This window comes from Lissotriton vulgaris, chromosome 2_1 (assembly GCF_964263255.1).
Source record: "Lissotriton vulgaris chromosome 2_1, aLisVul1.2, whole genome shotgun sequence".
Lineage (NCBI taxonomy): Eukaryota > Metazoa > Chordata > Amphibia > Caudata > Salamandridae > Lissotriton > Lissotriton vulgaris.
In genome coordinates, this window is record NC_141687.1 from 1,482,994,993 (window position 1) to 1,483,010,769 (window position 15,777).

At 45.4% G+C, this 15,777-nt stretch overlaps 1 protein-coding gene across 1 annotated transcript in view; it reads right to left on the reverse strand.

Annotated features, from left to right (window-relative positions):
- LOC147732801 (5-hydroxytryptamine receptor 5A-like) overlaps positions 1 to 15,777 on the reverse strand; it is a 363,378-nt gene that overhangs the window by 320,064 nt on the left and 27,537 nt on the right. The window lies entirely within an intron of this gene.

Below are 15,777 nucleotides of genomic sequence, written 5' to 3' on the forward strand. Positions count from 1 at the left end.
ACGTTTCTAGAGCACACCTCCAGTTACGCCTAGTCCACGCCTTCTGATTACGTACTAGTAACACGTGGATGCTGTTATCTTGTCTACTCTCAGCTGTTACGCCTACTATATTGCTTCCTATGATGTAAATTAAGTATATAAGCTATGTATTGTCAATAAAACATTGCTCTATCCCTTCCTGAACCCCGTGTGGTTGCAGGAACATGATATCCTATTCCGGAATAATTCCTTTTTAAGGAATAAAACCCCTAAGAACTCTAACACCACGGAATCTGTTTTCTTTCTTTCCGATTGAGTTATTATTGATTAAGTACTTACCTGCATAGAAATTAAGATAGTAAATTAAATATTTACGACATTTTGGCGCCCAAATAGGGACCCCTCCCCCACCTCACGCACCGGTTGGTGCGTTGCAAGCTCTGTCCCCTGCCATCAGTTAGAAGGAAACTACGCGTACCGGCAGGATTTCCTGTATCTCCCTCTGGCCCACGGAGGTGACGAAGATTGCGATCAGTACCCAGACGAGGCGGTGAGGAGTGCGGAGGATCCCGACCAGAGCCTAGCCGAAAGAAGCAAGGTCCGAGGTGTCAAGAGGCCCACCAGTTTTCCGAAGTGTCCACGTGTCGAGTCGAGTCGAGTCCGGTCCAGTCCAGTCCAGTCGAGTTTTCCGAGGCCTTCTGTTTTCCGTGCTTCCCGGTGAGTACCATTGCTGGGACGTATCTAGACGGGTTTGGGTACACAAGTCCGGTCTGCACTGTTTTAGGCAGTGTATCTGTACTGTTTAGCAGTACATCCGATGATTCAAGTTCTTGCACTGTTTTCAGCAGTGTATCTGTGCTGTTTAGCAGTACATCTGATATAGGGGGTAGTCGTATATGTCGCAAATGTCTTTTTATGTGATTAATGTCGTGGTATGAGTGTGACTGTTTTTATGTGCATTATTGTGTTCTTGTATAACTAGCTGTATCTAGTATTAAGTAGCAAGGATTGAGCGTTCAGTACCGAGTAAACAAGATGCCGTTTTTCAACAAGTTAAAGCAGATAGGAACTAGGAAAGGGATACTAGAGGAAGAGATTCCTATCCCCCCTAAGGATACTCCTGGAAACTTTATGTATCACAAGCATGGCATAGATGCCATAGTGTATCTAGATTTATGGGCCGAGTATACTAAACATCTAGACGAGAGATACAGATGGCCAGTTACTGGAACATGGGATGCCGAGTGCATCATGAAGGTAGAGGAAGCATTATGGAAGAAGAAAGCCAGACAATCTCAGAAAGACGCCATAGAGTTTTGGCGTAAGGAATCACGTAAGCGTGCTGAAAAAGAACTACGTAGAGAGGACAGACTTAAAGAATCAGAGAAAGCCCAAGAAAACGAATTAATTACTGAGGGGATCCGAGTAAAATCAGAGCAGACAGACCGTGCACGAAATAACCTCGTAAACGGTATGTATCTCGCGGCCGAGGGTTTGTCTGAGGCCATTTCAGAAATACCGAAAAATCTACCGTCACCATTGGTTCCAACTAAAGTAACTCACAAGACTACTAAAGACATATTCCTGAATTCCTATCTAGAGGATGTAGCACCCGCCTACACCAATCTGCCTGTCCGCGCCCTGCCTAACGACAGGGACGGGGGTGGTAACCCGCCCCAAGATCAGATTCCGCCTGTTCCACCCCCTCCACCGCTTCCCATACCTAAAGTTAATCTACCAAAGCCACGTTTACCTGACCCTACTAAAGGACAAATTCAAGTACAGATACAGACTCCACTGAGAGATAATGTCCAAGCTTCCGCCTCAGGAGGTGCGATGGGGGGTCTCCAGACCCCGCCATCAACACGCAGGTTACAGCTCGGGGACTTGCAGAGTCCCTACACGTACAAATCACCCCGTCTCGATATATTCAAGGGACAACTTACAGTTTGCAGATATGATCCAGTACCCGGCAAAGACGATAGAATGATAATGGCATCACTACGGTTACGATCTGCTACTGATATCCTGCTGATGTTTCCAGGAATGAAAGAGCACCTAGATAGAATATATCAGTTTATTCAGACTGGGAAAGACCCCGACAGTATTAAGGATGCCATGGAGCATCAGAAAGTTGACGTTCAAGGACAGATATTACGTTTTTTCATAAATTGCCTAATAAGAGAGCGAGACAGGCCTGAGACAGATCAGGGTGAATTAGATGCACTCAACAGGTGGGGTCAAAATATATCTGAAGGAAAACACGACAAGGGGACTTGCATAGCCAGTATGTACAAGAAAATAAGAAAAGCAGTGATAGACGTACACAAAGAAGAGAAAGAAAAGGCTTCCTCCGAGGGGGAAGAAGAACCTGAAGAACCAGAAAAGACTACAGACACTATAGCATATGTAGGTAAGGGAACTTATCTTAGGAAAGGCATCCGTCCAGAAAGCAAGAGAGTACTTTTCTCTGCCTTAACAAACCCAAATTCGGCTGAACATCAGTTCCAGGAAACTGATAAAAGGCTTCGAGATCGAGTAGGGTACCATGTACTCAATTCTATGGATGAACAAGAACTAGCCCGGTCGGCCATATTATGGACTGACAATCCGGATATATACAATGATGACACCGTAGCACAGACATTCCTGAACCTTTCCCCAGACGAGCAGAAATTAGCAGGTGTATACATGATTCAGCACCTTCTCACGAAATACAGAAATCAACATTCTGATCCAGGTCCCTTACACGAAACATTAGAAGAACTACTCATGGACAGATGGAGAGGTTTAAGTACCAAATTAATTCAAATAATTCTAGAACAACGCCATAGATATGACACTTTCATAAGCTCCGAATATGTTCCCGCCCCGCCCCCAGAAAGAAAAATGTATCATATGGAACGTCGGCATGGCATTGAAAGTCAGAACCCCTTACGAGAAGTGCACCCAGTTATGGGTGACGATCATACCTTAAAACGAGTGTATGTACACACGCCTCTGACTAAGTTAGAACTGTTAGAAATGAAGAAACTAGTCCCGTGCCATGATAAAGACCCTGCAGGTTTTCATAGAGAGCTTAAAGACATGTTACTGATGGGGGATTATACGTACGAAGATATCACGAAAATGTTAAAAGTATTGCTGCCCACGGGCATCTACGAGAAACTAAAAGAAAAAGAATGGGAGGTGGGAGAGAAAAAGATTGTATGGACAGAAATAGAAGACGAAGAGAACAAACGGGTCCCAGGGGTAGGCCTGGGGGAGAAAACTAAAGCATTACCAGGTCTGATAGTACAGGTTCTGCCAAGATTATTGACAACTAGAAAGGAAGACTGGGATGCAATATCAGCCTGTAAACAGAAACCCGACGAAGATACTAGTGACTTCTATTCAAGATTCGAGAAATGTTTCATTATTAATAGTGGTCTTAAACCAAGTAGCGAGTCGTACCCGCATCTTTTTGTATCAAAGCTAGTCGAAAATTCCCTGTTAGCAGTTAAAAACCGTGTATACAAGGTCGAGAGTACATGGCAAGCCAATACGCCATCCCAGATGTTACAAATGTTACAATATCATCAGAACAGAATTAGAGAAGAGCAGGATCAGGAGCAGAAACGTATGAAAGACACGAAAATGAAAATGCTAGTAGCCCAGTCGGTCCCAACCGACGGCCACAGAAAGGGTACGACCCAGACCGGTCACACCGCAGCTCCCGTTAAAGGGACATGCAACTATTGCAAGCAGCCAGGTCACTACGTACATGAATGCCCAGTTCTGAAACATAACATAGCGACAGGTAAAACTAAAGAAAGACCGCATCCGCCTAGACAAGACCATAACCAGCATCAGTCTTCACAGAATATGCAGCCCATGCAGAATACACAGCCTACGCATGCTTCATCACCTACAGCACAGACAGTAGCGGTATCACAGCCACAGCCCATTGCCGCAACACAGCAAGTTTCACAACAGATGTACCAGTATGCCCAGTCCGCTTACCCCGATTATCCACGATATACATGAAACAGCCTAGAGAGGGAGGGTGGCTTGCCTCTTATTGAGATTCCTGTAGATCAAGAGGGTCCTTATGTACACAGTCAAGTATTGGGAAAAGACAGAAAGTTTTTAATTGATACAGGGGCAAGTCGCACCACAATCAGTCATGAGGAAGTTCCAGGGGCACCCCTCTCAGGCTCACAGAATGTTTCCCTTGGTTTTTCAGGAAAGCCCATTGTAAATGAGGTATCAGAACCAGTTCCCCTGGCTGTGGGTCCATTATCACGTGTTACAGACTTGTTACTTACAAAATCATGTCCAGAAAATCTGTTAGAATTAAAACATTGAAGGCTCTAGGAGCCGTGATCTGCTGTTCCCCGGAGGGAGTCAGACTCTTTTTGCGGGATTTCAAGGGTCATTATATGTTACGTGAGTTTGATGTCAGATTGAAAAATGTACCAGAACACCTGTGGGCAAAAGGCCCAACTGATGTAGGTTGTATGCACATTACCCCATACCGTGTTACACTCAAACAGGGTGTAGTTTTACCCAGAATCAGACAATACAAGTTACCACCCGATGCTGTAGTGGCTTTACTGGAAATCATTGAAGAGCTCATTACCCAGGGAGTGGTCGTAGAGACCGACTCCAATATCTGTAATTCACCCATCATTCCGATTCTTAAACGTACTGATCCCAATGCACCGCCAGTATATCGGCTGGTGATTGATCTAAGAGAACTGAATAAATGCATTATTCCACAGTACCCTGTGGTTCCCGACATCTCATCCTTATTGACTGCTATTGATTCAGAAGCGACGTTCTTTACTGTAATTGACCTCAAGAACGCCTTCTTCAGCGTACCTATTGATCCAGAGAGCCAATATCTCTTCGGATTCAGTTTAAATGGACGCAGTTTCAAATTTTCACGTGCACCTCAAGGATTCACAGAAAGCCCCAGCATCTATAGCCAAGCACTGAAAAGACAACTTGATTGTATCACAATGCCAGTTAACACCGCTTTACTGCAATACGTCGATGATCTGCTGATCACCGCACGAAGTGAGCCCGAATGTGAACAAGCATCACTGACAGTTTTACATTTTCTGGCCGACAAGGGGCACAAGGTGTCTCCTTCGAAGCTACAATTCTGTGTTCAGCAAGTTGTGTACTTGGGTCACTTGCTGTCCAAAGTGGGGAGACAGCTCACCCCCGATCGCATTCAGTTAATTGCAAATATGCCACAACCCCAGACACAAAAGGAAGTGCGGGCCTTCATAGGCCTCACCTCGTACTGTAGACAATGGATTCCTCAGTATGCATTTCTAGCCAAACCACTCATTCAGTTAACAACACAGGAGGCAGCGACTTCGACTGTCCTTCCCTGGACTCAGGAACATACACAAGCCTTTGAGGAATTAAAGAAAGCGTTATGCCAAGCACCAGTTCTAGCGACACCATGTTACAGCAAACCTTTTACACTTTTTGTTACAGAACGGGAGGGTACAGCACTGTCTGTCCTCACTCAAGACCAAGCAGGTTCACATAAGCCTTGCGCTTATTTTTCAAGTACATTGGATTCAGTAGCCCAGGCACTCCCTGCGTGCTTAAAGTCAGTAGCAGCAACAGCATTAGCAATCAGACAGAGCGATTCAATTGTTTTAGGACATCCATTAACAGTTCAAGTTCCACATTCTGTAGAGGTTCTTTTAAACAGAACCCAGACTCAACACTTGACCATAGCACGATTGACAGGTTATGAATTGACACTATTCCAGCCACACATAGAAATCAGACGCTGTAGCATCTTGAACCCCGCAACATTGTTGCCTGCAAATATGACCGATCCAACACCGCATGATTGCATAGAGATCATTAATACAGTAACAAAACCTCGACGAGACCTAACAGATGTTCCACTGACAAATCCAGACCTGACACTTTATGTGGACGGTTCATGTATGAGAACAAGTACAGGAGAATTAGTGGCCGCATATGCAGTGACCACTGAAACTGAAGTTAAAGAAACACACCGTATTGACACATTGTCTGCTCAAGCAGCGGAGCTCATCGCTCTGACCCGAGCTTGTATTCTAGCCAAGAACAGAAATGTTAACATATACACTGATTCCCGCTATGCGTTCGGAGTCGTACACGACTTCGGCATGTTATGGCAAGAAAGAGGTTTTTTGACCTCTCATGGTGCCAAGATCCAACACGGTCCCCTCATTCAAGCGCTATTAGAAGCAATACATTTGCCCTCAGGCATATCAGTCATGAAGTGTAAAGCACATACTAAGGTTACAGATTCTGTTTCCCAGGGTAACGACCTGGCAGACCAGACAGCGAAACATACAGCATTGACTCACACCCAGAATACTGATGTGACAAAGACAATAGTACCAACTCAGTGTATGTCAGTCAGGGATCCCACCCTAGACCTAATCGATATCCAGACACATGCCACTTCAGAAGAAATAAAGAAATGGACTGAACTAGGAGGGATCCAGACAGATCAAGGATGGGTCACAAAGGGAAAACCTACATGGTTCCTCCCCGACTCCATGGTTCAAATCATGATAAATACAGCACATAGTCCTGCACATCTAGGAGAAAAAGCTATGTTAGACAGTTTGCAGAATCTCTGGTACAACAAACACTTACGAGCGACAGCAAAACAGAAAGTGCGTACTTGCATGATCTGTTGTCAGTTCAATCCAGGTAAAAGCGTCCCTGTAGAGCAAGGTGGATTTCATCCTCCCGATCACCCTTTTGAAGTCCTCCAGATGGATTATATCCAGATGGACCGTTGTCGAGGATTCAAATATGTCCTCGTAGTTGTTTGTGCACTTTCTCGTTGGACCGAAGCATACCCAGTCTCAGATTACACTGCCCCGACCACTGCCAAGCAGCTGGTTCGAGAATTCTTCCCACGATACGGCCTGCCTCGTGTCGTGTACTCAGATAACGGACAGCCGTTCTCATCCGAACTCATGAAGCATGTCTCCCTTTTGCTAGGATATCAGTGGAAATTCCACTGTGTCCGACATCCCGAAGCCGCAGGCCTTGTAGAGAGGCATAACCAGACACTCAAGATACGCCTTGCCAAAATATGCCAGGAGAAAGGGGTCGACTGGATAGTCGCCCTGCCAGTTGCACTGTTCTATATGAGAATGGTTGCACATTCGAGATCAGGACTATCCCCGTACGAAGTGGTCTTTGGCAGACCACCGAATATGTGGGGGACGCCCATTCCTAAGAAAATTACCGATGTTGATTGTAACATGTTGACAGATTACCTTGCCTCCTTGATGTCTGCACTCCAATCATGTCGTTCACAGGTTGCCGCAGCTTTTCCTGACAACACTGATGTAAAGCCACATGATGTCCGTCCTGGCGACATAGTCCTAGTGAGGAACTTTGACAGGAAAAGCCCGCTGGAGCCCCGCTGGAAAGCACCGAAGACCGTCCTTCTTACTACGAGGACCGCAGTGAAGTTGGAGGGCAGAAAGGGGTGGGTCCACACGAGTCATATTAAATTATGCAATGAACTGAAACAAGACCTTGACTCGCCCACCCCCACCAAAGACTGTATTAAACCTAGTGACTTTAAATTACCTGAACGAGAGAAAACTCCCCAAGAGGAGTATCGAATCAAGCTTCGATCTAGCAAGTCAGACAGTTTAATTGTTTAAGTCCTCCCCTAGGTGAATCGGTTAAATAGTTTCTGACATGTATCCCCTAGATCGAGATAGAGAGAGAGAGAGACAATTCAAGAAACGTACATACTGCAAATCACTGCGTAGTCACTGTATAGTGACATTATTAATTATGTTTTTTCTAAGTATTCTGATAATTGTTGCAAGTGTACTTCTTCCAATCTATTGCCCTATTTTCAAGCGTGAACAATCTGCTTACAATGTTTCTGCTGAACATTCTTTTAGCGAGTTACCTCCACATGAACTTTCTTACAGACTTGCGCTGCGCAACAACACATTCATTAGTATGTTACATCACTCCCATCAGACTAATAACGCTACAAACTGCTGGATATGTGGCCGACTCCCTCCCTACCAGAATTACAAGGGAGCTCTGCCCCTTTTTCCGTACCCGTTCACTCATAACGGCTCCTGTGGTGCATGGTTCAAAATAATTAATTCCTTAGACCCTGATATTGCTGTTCTCGACGGGAGCTGGGTTTGGGGAAACCTGAACTTAGTCCTGCTCAACGTCTGTTACCCTGATAAGGAGGGACTCCCCATTAGAATAGGAACTGATCTAGAAAATGAAGTATATGGATTAAGTAATTACACAATTAACCTTATGATTCTTACTGTTGAATCCGAAGCTGCACCAGCTCTGCCCGCTATGTCAGTATTACCAGTCACTGGTGAATTATGTGTCAAAAAGAAAGGTTCAGTACACTTAGGTCATAGTAAATGTACTACTGTGGTCGAATTCAGTGATCATGGTAAATCATCCTTTAAAGCTACCCGTCATTCTTATTTTGTTTGTGGTCATACCGCATACATACGTCTGCCTCCAGATTGGGATGGTACCTGTTATATTGCATTCCTTCTGCCACCTGTTTTCCTAGCCCCTCCTGATTATCACAGAAACACAAATCTAGTAAAGAATAGACTCCGAAGAGATCTCCCGCTTGTCGACTATACAGAAACGGCATGGGAACAATACACCGATTTTAATAAAGGATTTTTTTTCTTTTTAGGCCCCGTCCAAAACAGTAAATTAATACGTAGATTAACTAGAACCCTTGAAGCTGTAGTACATGAAACTGCCTCCGCCTTAGGTAACCTAACAGAGGAGCAATCTGCCATGCGGGTTGTTGTCCTTCAGAATCGTCTTGTTATTGACGTCATCTTGGCAGATAGAGGTGGAGCCTGTAAGGTCATCGGGTCAAGTTGCTGTGTTTTCATTCCAGAAAACGCGCCATCTGTATACAAAGCTATTACACGTCTTCACAAAATTGCAAGTTTAATACATCAGAATCCAGGCACCTGGACTTGGTCCGGTTGGTTCTGGACAACGTTGTCCGCTTGGGGATGGAAGATCCTATCCTTCCTAGGTTTTGGCCTTGTCATAGTATTCAGCTGCTGCCTGTGCCTACAGTGTGGGCCGGCGATATGTGGACTGTGTGCCACATCGTGCATTGAACATTCCAGTTTTCTCTCAAACAGACAACGGAAGAGAGACGAACAAATTATGTTACAAGAACAAACTGATCAATTTATGATGATCGATATATCATGAAGGGTCCGTAGGGAACAAGGAGGGAATGAGGAAAAATAAATTTTTGGTCAAGTTATGTTCCCTATCGTGTACCCCACCGTCTCCATGTACGAGTTAAAGTGCATGTAACTTCCCTCCTGTGTCAGCTATGAAGACGCAAATACATTTGCGTCCAACGTTAACATGTCCTCTTTCAGACCCACCCCGAATGGGTTGGATAGTCCGTTCCTAAGTATGCTATGCCAACGTCTTTTTGTAGTGTACTCTACATGTTTTTCAGCTCTGGCAAAGTAGGCCCAGAATTTCTGCCATCGAGCCTTTTCCTTCCTTCTGACTCTGAAAGCCTCAGCCCAGGCTGCCCCCGTACCCGTGAACTCTGCCTTACTTCCAGCGCGGCCCACCACGCTCAGCTCAGCCTGCTGCCTGCCAAGACTGACTACAACCTTCGAGTTATCTGTTCCGCTCCTCGAAGATACATTCCTGCCTACTAGTTTCAGTAAACATTCCCCAGCTGCAGAGCCAAAGGGCCGGCCTGTCTCCGTGCAAGTAATTCATAGCTTCTGTTACCATGCTCCCATGGAAGGCCCATGCCCCCACGCTTCTCATGCAGACACTCAGGCGCTTATACACGCACTCACAGTCAGTATAGAATAGCTTCTGCCCCAGAGACCTTTCCGCCCAGATAGCTCAGTTCCTAAACATCAGATATCAGATACGATAGAAGCACAAGTTGATCTGACATGCCAGACTTCTGTCTCTTTTCCGTCAGTGCAAATGTCAAGCCCCCTGCACCCTCCAGTTTCACGCCAAATCACACGTCATGCAGCTGCGCGCGCATCCAAGCTTCTGATTTCTGCTGACATTGCAACATTTCTGTTTTAGTGCCAACCACATGTGACACCTACCTATGACGTTTCTAGAGCACACCTCCAGTTACGCCTAGTCCACGCCTTCTGATTACGTACTAGTAACACGTGGATGCTGTTATCTTGTCTACTCTCAGCTGTTACGCCTACTATATTGCTTCCTATGATGTAAATTAAGTATATAAGCTATGTATTGTCAATAAAACATTGCTCTATCCCTTCCTGAACCCCGTGTGGTTGCAGGAACATGATATCCTATTCCGGAATAATTCCTTTTTAAGGAATAAAACCCCTAAGAACTCTAACACCACGGACTCTGTTTTCTTTCTTTCCGATTGAGTTATTATTGATTAAGTACTTACCTGCATAGAAATTAAGATAGTAAATTAAATATTTACGACAACGAGACCCGGCTTCCCTGGCACCTCTGACCTCTACCTACATCATCAGCCCAGCTGAGATTCGTGGGTGTGACGAGACCTCGAGGGACCGGCCATCTTCAGAACTGCACTACGCTTATCCAGCACAACCGCCGAGGGATCCTCGAGTGAGTGCTTTGGGGTTTGAGAAGCCCTAACCCTAAGCAGCCCCCCAGCATCCACGAGATCTGCGTGGGGCCCTTCTGCTCTTTGCTGCTCACCGCGTTGTCCGGCCACTTGCCTGCTGGCTTGTAGCCCTCTTGACGACGAACTACGACACTTCCATCGCTGGTCTGGTTGCTCCAAACTGGCCCTTGCTCCCCTCCAACAGAGGAGCACCCCGGACCCTCCTGGTCCACTCCAGACGCCATTTTGAGTCCACCGCGTGGGCTTGCATTTGCCAGGAGTTGTTGCCCCAATCCTGGGTCCAGCATCGCCGACAGCAGATACCTTCGTGGGACAGCTCGCACCTCCATCCTGGTCTCCGACAACGCCTCCTGGTCCGAGAGACTGCAGAGCCCAGCCCAGCGCCACCCACTCACCTGGTCGAGGTGACTTCATCCGGTGCCATCCTGGTGACCATCTAATCACTGGCTAGTGATTCAGAACTTGGTCCCCTCTGCTTACAGGTACCCTCTTCAGCTAATCCAGTCCTTGGATCGGCCCGGAACATCTTCACTGGTCGCCTGCCAGCAACTTCCACTTCAGGCTCCTGGTTCGTCGACGAAGAAACCCGACGACACTTGAACCCTATGCAGCCGCAGCCCCTGGGCTAGGTAAACCGAGTACCACGGTGCTCCAGCGTAGACCAACTCTCTAAGTGTCTAGATCCACTTTCGTTTTTGACCTACCTAGTCGGGTTCGCCCGAGAACACTAACTTTTGCATTTACTAGTATCCATAGACTTTGTCCCGCATCACGCGTGAGAGTTCTCACTCTGCACACGACGTCCCTGGGCCTCCTGCTTCTAATCCAAGGGTTCAGCATTGTAGGCCTAGCGTTTCTAAAGTCTTTGAGAGTAGTACTTACCTGCTAGTAATTTCCACTTTTGTAGTATATGGTTTTCCGTGCCCTTCTGAGGAAATAGAAATTTTACGTGGCCAGGGTGTCCCCTACATGCACCCTATGTATGTACATATACCCCATGTATGTCCCTGTCACCATGCAATTCCCTTCTCATGCCTGTAATAATAATGCCTCTGCATTTCCGTTCAATGTTAGCATGTTAGTTACCAGGCCCTCCATGAAAGAAACGTTAATTCTGCACTGAGGCCTATGTTGCCAATGCATTTACATGGTGCATGTTTAAAAGCCGAAATGAGCACGTTTTGTGGCTCAGCCGATCCAGGACCCGAATTCAGGCTCCATGCCTCCTGAAACTCTGAAAGCTGCAGTTCAGCTATGTATCCCTGACCTCTCACATACTTCGTGCTCAGCCGAGAGGTGCCCAGCTCGGCCTGCCAAGACAGTATTTTGCCTACAGTTATCTGCTCTGCTCTACAGAAACACATTCCTGCTTAATGAAAAGGGTAAACATATTCCGCCTGCAGAAGATAGGGCCTAGCCTTTCTGTCTCCATTCAAGTGATTTACAGAACCCGCATCCATAGAAGGCCCATGGCCCCACGCAATGCACAAAGAAATATATGCACACACTAGCATTTAGTGATGAGCAGCCTTTGCTCGAGCGACCTTTAAGTCAGATAATAGATCCTCCAAACTCAAGATATCAGATAATACCAGAAGTGCAGGTCGTCCTGATATTCAAGACTCTACTAGAACGAAAGTCAGCTCCCCCCAGCTTCCCCCAGTTACACGTCAATTCTACGTCATGACCAAGTTTGCGCACACAAGTAGGGTAAAGGTTCCTGCTGACCATGCAGACCCCCTCCATGTATCCACCCATCCATGACACACCTATGACTCATCAAGTGAACACCCACGTGTACGCCCTCTTACATGCCCTTTTCACGCCCATGTGCTCTTATCTCTCTCTTTCACTTGCTCCGCCTGGAGCGCTCCGCCTTCTCTATGCAAGTTAATGTATGTTTTAACTATAAATAATGAACTCTGTGAATAAAGTTCAGATGACGATCCTTCCTGATCCCTAGTGGTGATGGAACCCGATTCTCCCTTAACTCGAGTTACTGAATAAAGCCCTTTTGAATCGGACACCACGGACTCTGCCTCTCATTATATGCATGATCCTTGTTAATGTATAGAAATTCCGACAGGGTAATTCTTTTATTTACCACACTTCGGGCATTTGTGTAAATTGTGTGACTTTCAGTATTTCTTTAAGAGCTTTGTATTGTGCTTAGCGCCCTGTCCTCATAAAGAGTCCAGGGCTGTTGTGTTATAAATAAATATCCTTATATTTTCATTACAACTTGTGTGGTGTCCTTTCACTTGGTGTTCAAGGGGTATATGTGATGGTATAACAGCTGGCTTAACACGCCCTCTAGAGTTTAGCCTAAAGACTGCTCTTGTCCATGCTACTAGGATAGCTGGTCTATAAGGTTGACTTACAACCAATCATCAATGAGGGTCGTTTGGAATGATACACAGTGATCACTAGAATAGTGAGCACTACATATCAGGCCAACTTCTCACAGCGGGCACATCCTGTATGTTTACATTGTGGCGGGTGGTAGCACCCGCCACAATGTAAAAATACATGTATTACAATTGCATGTAAAACGTGGCACGCACCGTTCGGTGCCTGCCACCTTGTACATGCAAATGTAGGGGGGTGCAGCACCCCACCCCCCTGGGGGCACGCAATGTGCCCCCCAAGGCATTTTTCGCCTGTCTTTTTGCGGCCACCATCGTAATCGGCCCCTATGTCTCTATGAAATAGAGAGAGAGGAGTTTCTCTCTTGGATACTTGTGATTTGTTTTAAGCTGTGTGGTGGAAATTATGCTTGCTAGAACCTGCACACTGTGGTCAGAAAGCAAGGTAAGTCTTACTTGTTTTGATGTCTAAGATGCCTGCTCCTGCGTAGTGCTTGCTGTGGAAACCAGAGCTGCCAACCACAATAGTCATCAATACTATAAGCTCCCGCACCATAAAGGAGAGTTGGACTCCATTATTACTTGTAATGGTACTCCGAGAACGAAGGTATCATTGAGACAAATGGTAAGGTACACACGCAGCAGGCTGGCTTCTGTGTATCTTCCTAAACTTCACTAGTCTCTAACCAAAAACCGTTGCTGGTGTGGAATTCACTAGCTACATCTTCTGACACCGGCTTGTCTGAAGAATGGTTCCATGGTGGCAATGCAGTGCTCAATGGGGCAGGCTGCAAGTTTATTTCCTTTTAGCAGCAATCCTGTGGTTTCACTTGATGCATTCTGAGATCCAGATCGCCAGTTAAGACTCGAAGGTTTGCACATCACATTCCCTCACCATCAGCAGCGCTCATGTGGTTGCACACACTTTGTTCCTTCAGACTCCAAATCAACAATTCAGACATGGCGGTTCAGACAGATTACTGAACTTGGCCATTACTATATACCACCAATAGGAGGTGCTTACCCAGGGGTGGCTGAGGACTTTGAGCGTGGGAATTACGTACTTTCAAATTAATGTCTATCCGGATGGCATGTAAAGCCTTTATGTAATTATGTACCATCTGGATCCACATTTGTGATATTATTAAATAATTGCAATTCACTTTGTATTGCAAAGTCGATTGCCTTTCATGTGCCTTGCTGTCACACTCTGATACTCGCTTATGTGAGGGTTAGGTAGTAACCAGACACTGTAATCAAACATGTGCACTAGTGTGCATGTGCCAAGCATTGTAGAGGCCGAAGAGCTTACCTCACACCAGCCCACACCTGCCACGATCATGGGTCGTTGGAGTACATCCTCACAAGACATACGAAACCTTAGGCAGTCTAGAGCATTTTCAGCAACAGCTCGGGAATGCCTCTGTCTGCTAGTCAGTCAATGCTGCCTCCCACCCTTTCCTAAGTCATCATAGGGTGGATGGGGTGTTCATGAGCAAACATCATTGACCCCCACCCTGTGACAAGTTGGATAGAATGCAGATGAGAATGTGGTGTAACAGCCAGAGGTGCAGACTTTGGAGCTGGGCAATCAGGTTTGAATCCCGGTGCCGACTCGACATCCTCTGATTCCGGGCAAATCACTTAATCTCTCCTTACCTAAAACACAAAAATGTATGTGGCCTTAAGTAATGTAATTAGTGCTCATGTAAAGCTCTCCAATACCTTTGGTCGACTTTGGGCTATATTATGGCAAAATTCTCTTAAACACAGACCTTTGTTTTTCCGCAAGTACGTATGTACATGGTATCAAACTAACCTTCCTAAGATAGGTGGGCTATTTGATACCATGTACATAGGGTACATGGTATCAAACTAGCCTTCCGAAGTATCCTTGCTGCTGCTACCATTTGTCCTCAGTTTGTTATTATTATCTCCTTGTTGCTCCTTTTTGTCGTTCTTAATGATGTTATTCTTATTTTCACTTACTTACATGGACTGTATTACCTTCACTTTTCAGGTCTCTTCCTACTGCCTTGCTCTATGATTGCCCTTTGGCATTATGTACTCCTTTTGGACTCATGTTAACACTATTCCCATGTACTGTAAAGCGCTCTGATACCCGTAAGGGTCTTGTCCGCGCTCTATAAAACTCTGAAAATAGATAAATAAATAAATCTACAAAAAGATAGATGCTTTAAAAAATGTTTTAACTCAAATATCTTCACTGAAAACATGTTCACGTAATAGATGCTAAGTCAGCATCAGCACCCAGGCAGGATGTCTTTGGATTGTTGACAGAAATATAAACATGAACAAAATTTCAGAAAATAAGCAAAAATGTTTGGGCAAACATAGTGCACAAGCACAATAGATTGTACCTAATACATTTTTGCTTTCGCACAATGAATGGCACGGGGAAAAATAATTCAGTCAGCAGTTCCTTCTATTTGGTTTCAAGAACGTTCTTCAAGGTGGTTGCTCACATGAAAGCAAATATTAGAGTAAAAATACTAACAGATCAATACACAAAAAATAAAGATGGCAAGCCACTGAAAGCTCTAGCCAGATGTCTAGCTCAACTAAAGGTCCTCTGAGAAACACCATCACAAATCAATCGAAATGTTCACGAGTCCCAGTGGCAATAGTGAATCTCAGCCTCACATCTGCATCATGTACTTACCTTATGTATGTGCCAACAAAAAGTGTAAGGTAGTCTGTTGTGAAGCACCCCTGCCAGGTTTCTGCTAA